Source organism: Mastomys coucha, unplaced genomic scaffold, assembly GCF_008632895.1.
Source record: "Mastomys coucha isolate ucsf_1 unplaced genomic scaffold, UCSF_Mcou_1 pScaffold4, whole genome shotgun sequence".
Lineage (NCBI taxonomy): Eukaryota > Metazoa > Chordata > Mammalia > Rodentia > Muridae > Mastomys > Mastomys coucha.
Genome location: NW_022196910.1, coordinates 32,358,163 through 32,365,386, shown reverse-complemented (window position 1 = coordinate 32,365,386; position 7,224 = coordinate 32,358,163). Strand labels below are relative to the sequence as shown.

Below are 7,224 nucleotides of genomic sequence, written 5' to 3'. Positions count from 1 at the left end.
TGCCTGGTCACCAGAGAATGGAGTGGTCCAAGACAAATGAGAAAATTATCTTTGCACTCTGGCTTTTATGAATTGGTTCAAACGATACTTCTTTGTTGAATGATTTTTACTTGAGATGAGAACGCAAGGATATTAGACTGTTGTAGTTTGGCTATTGACTTGAACGTGGCATCAGACAACTCTATTTAAGGAGGTACTATTAAGTTTTGATAAAAAGAGGGAGCAAGAATGACAGCTTTTTAGCAAAACCTCATCAAAAGACTCTAAACATGGCTGATATAAAGATCTCCACATATGAAACCAGAGATGTTTATCCAGATGATTATGGAAAAGCTAATAAAATATACCAGGCACCAACCACAGCAGCAACAGAGCTTTGCTGTTACCTGGATTTTGTTTTTTACTTTCTTTATACAATAGATCATGCTGGATACATATATGATTTTCTTCAGATGACTCCAGAGCATACAGAATGTATTTCTGTCCTTCTCTCTTCATTTCTCTGTCTCTCTCTTTCTCCCTCCATGTGAATGTGTATGAACTTCTTTCTCCTCTTTTTCTTTATCTCTCACCATCCTCCCCTCCCACCCCTCCTCTCTCTGCATGTGTGTGTATAATTTAGAGTTTTGGAAACTTTTGCATTTCTGTCAACTTTGGGAAACATATCCTGTGTTTCCTGTGTTGATTTGGCACTGTATCAGAATGATCAGCTTTATTGGTTTTAAAGTCTATCTTTGAGTTTGGCCCAGGTAATGCACATAATTAAGTACAAAAGGTTTTATGTCTATGGGTCTGATGACAGAAACTAATAATAAAATATTCCCAAAGTAAATAAGAATTATAACTACTGTGACACATTTACCTCAGTAGGTGGCAGAGAGGAGAGAGGCTATGTTGATGCTCAGTGTTCTGACCTGTGAACATCTGAGTGATGATTAGCTTAACATTCCATGAAATATGTGAGTCTGATGGGGAGTGAGACAGAGAAGAACCCTGCGGAGGGCTGCAAGCCTGGGCAAGAAGCAAGACCTAGATGGCTACCAGACTGGTCCCGTGGAGTCCTGGGCAGAGATCTAGCCTGAGATAACCACCAGTTGTGAGAGCAGGAGAGCCTGCAGACGGATCAGATGAAATACCACTCAGGAGGCCCAGATCCAGGGCTTTGAATTGGCCCACCACAACATCTACCCCATCAATGAACTACTGGAGTGTACGGAAGATCTGGTCCTACAGATCTAAAATGACCAGCTCTCTATTACTCAGGGCAACAACAGGATATCCAAGAGGAGAACCATTATGATTCCAGAATTGATAGAGTGGCAAGAGCCAGATGCCTCATACCAGACCAATGAACCATTGCAAGGAACATTTGCAAGCAAAGAAGTGTGGACAAAAGGTATACTGTGGGACATACTATGACACCCTATAGTTTTCATGAGGAGATTTTTTTCCCCTCTATTTGGGCAGATGGTAGGTACAAGGCAGGGGAAAGGGGAGGGGGAATTGAGAGGAATGGGATGTGCATGATATAATATTTACAAAGAACCAAAAAATGTTTAAAAATATTTAATATCTTAAAAAGAGAAATGTGTTAAAAATATACATATATCCTGTAATTGCTATTCAAAATAGTCTATAATTTTTTTGACTATTTTTTCTAGTAGTCCAAGCTGACCTCAAACTTCCTGTAGAGCCAAAACTGGATTGAACCTCTTCATCCCCCTACTTCTTTCTCCAAAGTGTTAGGATTCAAGGTATGTGTTACCATGCCTTATTTACAATAAAGTAATAAAAAGTGTCATTGCTCCATTAAATTGACATGCTGTTTTTGCTTAGGACATAAAGAGAGCTTTCCAAACCTATTCATTCTAATATTCCAATCTGACAAGTCTGAATATGTTTTAATGTTAAGAAAATATTTATTTTATTTAATTACACGTCTACAGGTAGAGTCTGTGGATTTACATGAAGATGTGTGGAAGCATATGCCCTTGCATGTGTGGAATCAGGACGAGGTCTCTTCTTCCTCGAAGCTGGAGTTACGGGTGTTTGTGGGGTGTGTGGTTTATTATGCAAGTACTGGCATCTAAACTCTGGTCTGAGTATTGTGTGGCAAATGTTCTTTGCTGAGCCATCTATCCAGCCCATACTGTCTAAGTTTTTACATTAGAGTTCAAAGAAAAGGATTCATCATGACATTGTCATACTGTCATGTCAGTCTGAATTCTTAAAATATATCTGGCTTGTGTTGTAAAACAAAGTGAAGAAGTGTAGTGAGCAAAAATAAATTTAGAAAAGGTAGTAAATTAGAGATCTGAAGATATCAGAGAACTTTCACTTATACTTGTAATAGAGCGTGGCATTCTCCCATAAGTGAGATTTTGAGAGAATAGAAGGAAGTATATTAGAGAAAGGAATAGCTAGAATTTTCTAAAACAAAATGATAAAAGTATCTAACCCTAGATTTAACAACTTCCATCCAATTACATAGAAAATGAGTCAAAAAATTCCACTCAACGTATTGAGAATTTAGATCACTGGTGACAAAGTGTATAGTTTAAATTGTAGTGAAAGAGGGGAGAGATTGCCTGCAAAAGTGTATGTTTGGAATTGGATTTAATGGGTAATTTCTCAACAATATAATGGAGAAATCCAGACAAATTGTTTCCAATTGTTAGAGAAGATTGTTATGCTAGAATTCTACTTCTCAAGTTTTTCAAAAAAAATGAAATATAAATGCCCCCACACATAAAATGGAAAATCTTCATTCATAAAGGATTGGCTGAAGAATGGAGTTAGAGAACCAGAGCTAGGAATTTAGTATCAAAAAATCATTAAACACGAAAGGGGATTGACTAGGAAAAGAAAGTCTCGACAATCCACACAAAGCAATGATAACTAGAGGAATTTCAGAATGTGTGTGCAAAGACATATTTTGTGAAGTAATGCTCAGATACATTTTGAATAACAACAAAGAGCTAAAAAAGTATTCATTAGCAATGAGTGTACAATGAGTTTACCATGTTCATACATTGTTATGCAGCTATGGAAATGTATGAACTACAGCAATCTGTTTCCGTTTCAAAGATGCAAATCCAATCATTTCTTATACTACAGGGTTTTATTTTTATTTTTATTTTTAAAATCCTGTGGTTTTGATAACGAGTTGGGGATAGAAGAAAATAGAAGACAATGTGTTTTTGCTTGCAGCTTGATTGCAATGTCCCATTTTCAATATAACACCATGAACTGAACTACATCTCAATGATCTCATTAGCCAGCCTATCTCAGAAAATCAGAAAAAGGCAGCCTGGATCAACATTTCTTCAATTTTCTAATCTAGGAATAGTGTATCCATCTTTGCTCCCTACCATCTGAATGTTTTATGAGATAAGCTCTCACTTTAAACTGTATTGCCTCCACTGATTGCAAGCACATGGAAGATTAGTTAGAAAAAATACATTTTGTGTATTTCAACTTGTTCTCTTCCCTCTATATTGTGACACACAGTAAACAAGCCTTTCTATATTATTATTTTACTATATGAAATATACAAAGTTGGACTTTAAAAGAAATGAAACAATTACATTTTCCAAAATTCTACTATGGTTTTGACTTTAGAACAAAAGGCAAGAGCTTCTTAATGACCAAGAAAATCTTTAAAGTCACACCTGAACAAGCTTCATGTTTTAGTTTAATTTTAAAGCAATTTCATTCATTTGACTGCATACACAGTTGGTTTCCAGTATTCCAGTGTGAAGTTGATGTGTATTTTGTATAGCTATTGAGGGTCAACTATATATATGACTCTATTGAGAGTAATCAACCTTAAAACAAAAGACTATGTCTAAGGAGCAAGAACTTAAAGCCCTTAATATTTTGGTGGAAATAGGAACTGAAGAGCAAGTTGAGGAGGGATACCAGTGCACAAAAAATGAAGGAGAGCTACACACAATCATACTAATTGAAAAGATCAAGGTTAATATTTAACACAATCATTTGTTTTGATAAAAGCATTTAACCCTATTTTGTTTTAATTTTTTCCTTTTATTAACAACATATTTTTTTCTCACATAATATATCCTGATTATAGTCTCTCCTCCCTCTACCCTTTTCACCTCCCATCCTATCTAGATCCACTTCCTTTCTGTCTCATTAGAAAACAAATGAGCTTCTAAGGGATAGTTATAATCTAATCTAATCTAATCTAATCTAATCTAATCTAATATGTAAATAGTATCAGACAAAACTAACACATTCAAATTGCATAATACAAATAAATAGAAGGAAAAGAACCCAAGAGATATTGTTTGCACACTCAGTAATACCGTTAAAACTCTAGACTGGAAGCCATAATATATATGCAAAGGACTTGGTGCAACACTGTGCAGGCCTTGCCTCTGCTGCCTCAATCTCTGTTCACATAAACTTTGCTCATGTTGAATCCAAGGGTCTTGTTCTTTGGACATCTCGTGTTCCCTCTTGCTCTTACATTTTGTTGCCCCTCTTCCTCCTGGCTTTCTGTACTCTGAGAGGAGGAACCTGATGGAGACACTCCCTTTAGCACTAGGTCTTCCAAGGTCTCTCATTTTCTGCATAATGTGTGGGTGTGGGTCTCTGTATTTGTTCCCATATGCTCAGGAAGAAACATCTGTGATGATGACTGCACAAGACTCTGAACTGTGACTCTAATGGAATGTCATTAGGAGTCATTTTGCTACTTTTTTTTGTTGTCATTCAACAGTAGTGTTTGGTTTTACCCTAGCTACATTTTGTGACAAGTGATGGGACTCTATCTGCCCCTATCATCCATAACTATCAATTCTATTTCCCTTTCACAATCAGATCTATCTGTGCCCCTAAGTCCCTTACTCTCTACTAACCTCTGTGGGTCTACAGATTGTAGCTTAGTTGTTGACTTATAATAGCTAATATCCAAATAGTAGTTAATACATACGACATTTTACTTTCTGGATCTGGGATACCTTGTTCATTGAAGTCCACCTTATCTGTAATAAGAGATAACAGACCTCACGTTCTTATATAGGGAGATGTTACTTTTTGTGTCTTTTATTAGATATCAGACCTTTATAAAGTTTTGGCAAAAAAAAGAAAAGTAGTTTTTTTTTGTTTGGTTTGGTTTGGTTTGGTTTGGTTGTCAAATATCTAAATACCTTCCATATTTCTCAGAGTAATAGTATGTATTTCCACATGGAAAGATCCTGAGAGTTAAAACTGCATTAAAAACAAAAACAAAAACACAAATCCCTCCATTTTATGGTTCTGGACTTTGTCCAGCTATGGCTGTGTTTGAACATTTTATTATGAATGTTTTGTTTCTTCCTTCCTTCCTTCCTTCCTTCCTTTCTTTCTTTCTTTCTTTCTTTCTTTCTTTCTTTCTTTCTTTATTTATTTCCTTTTTAACCTAATGGCTATTGCCACTATGTATAATTAGCAATACCTCTGTGGAAGCTTTGTGTGAGGATAACAGACTGACTGCCATTTCTGTTCATAGAAACAATAACTAATAATATAAGGGTTAATAACCAAAGTTTATTCAGCATTTATATGACAGATGCTGCAACTCGATTTTATATACTTAATTATATGTATATATCTATATATTCAAATAAATAGAGTAAATTAGCCATTTTAATTTTCAACTGTTTAAAAAAATGAAGATACTGTAGAGCAGTAAGTAAATTGGATGTTAATAGGAGGATGTACAAGTGGAGTTGAGACTTGGACCTTAGCAGTATGGATGGATGCATATGTGTTGTACAACAGCATCTTCCGAATGAAGCAGCCATCAGCTGTGACTATGTACAAGAGGCTCCCTCCAATGGGCTTTTGACAAGTCATGTATTCTTGCACAAAGGAGGTGGTATGCACCTCTCTTCTGAAATCCTGATTGCTTCCTCTTTCCCCACACAGTTCACAGTGGCATGTAATTTTGCCCTAATGGCACATGGTCTTATGGTATTAGGAGATGCCAGAATATATAAACTGTAGAAGATTGTCAAGGAAAGAGCAAGGGTGGTGGGATTCCATCTATACAACTATGAGAAAGTCTTCATTCATGCTGGGACAAGACTCTCTGGTGGTGTGGCTGCTTCAGAGTAAATAACCCTTCAACCAGGCACTGTATGAATGCCAAGAACCTAATAATGGTTATTCAAGTTGCGGCTTGAGGGAACAGAAATGTGGGGTAGACTTTTTTTACATCTTACCCCAGGGGAAGAGTTAGGACATACTTCATTCCTGTTCCTTAATCTCTAACTTTTTAAAGTTAAGTTTGCTTTTCTACTAACAGAGATTGAAGGTAAGATATGAAGGAGGCAGAGGGGAGAAGGAAGGGGATGGGAAAGCAGAGATTGGTTAGAGCTTTTCTTGTTTCACTGGCATGTCAACTTCTATATTTCTACCTTTGTCAGAAGCATGCTGAAAAAATTGCATTTCAATGTAACTAATGACTCCATTATGCACTGCTTTTTATTTAAATAAGACAAATTACCCCTTACATGCAACTGTATTTAGAACCTGAAGCAATTAGTTATTATAATTTTCATCCTTATGAATGATAACCAACAAGTATTTTGTCAGCATTTTCAACATAGGGAAAATGCACAGAGCATATTTTCAGATTAGACTCTTCTACAGCTTTAGTTTGGAAGCAATGCTTCTAAATGCGTTAAAGTTTTCTTTCATTTTAGGGGCTCTGTGATCAGTTAAACTGATAATGAAATCTAGTGTGACTTTAGAGACTCACTATGAGTAGAGTGAGCTCACATCAGAAAAAATCTGGTGAAAAAACATGACATGTGCCCTCAAAATGAACTTAGAAGCAATTCATGAAAATTGTAGTGGTGGCTGATTAAACATCTATTATATGCCAATGTCTCTACTGGATTTATATCCCAGTGATAAATAATTTTTCCTCAGTTAAATATTAATGAGAAACTAACTTTATTTCAAAGAAATAAAATTAATTATGCAGTCATAGAATTAATAAGGTAGGAAGCTAGAATGCAAACCTAGACTTCCTTAATTCTCAATATCATATTCTCTAATCTACTGTGTTCTATGTCAAACCAAGGGTTTAAAGAGCATCAAACAATAGTTTAATCCATCAAGCAGCCATTAAATCATGAATGTCCATTATATATGTATTAGAATATATATACATATATTCTAAATGTTTTATTTTTTGTTTTGTTTTATTTA

At 35.6% G+C, this 7,224-nt stretch overlaps 1 non-coding gene across 1 annotated transcript; it reads left to right on the top strand.

The window, feature by feature from the left end:
* Positions 1-815: 815 nt before the first annotated feature.
* Positions 816-948, top strand: LOC116076615. Its single transcript, XR_004113023.1, has one exon. It is a non-coding gene; the product is annotated as a small nucleolar RNA SNORA17 (small nucleolar RNA).
* Positions 949-7,224: the final 6,276 nt, after the last annotated feature.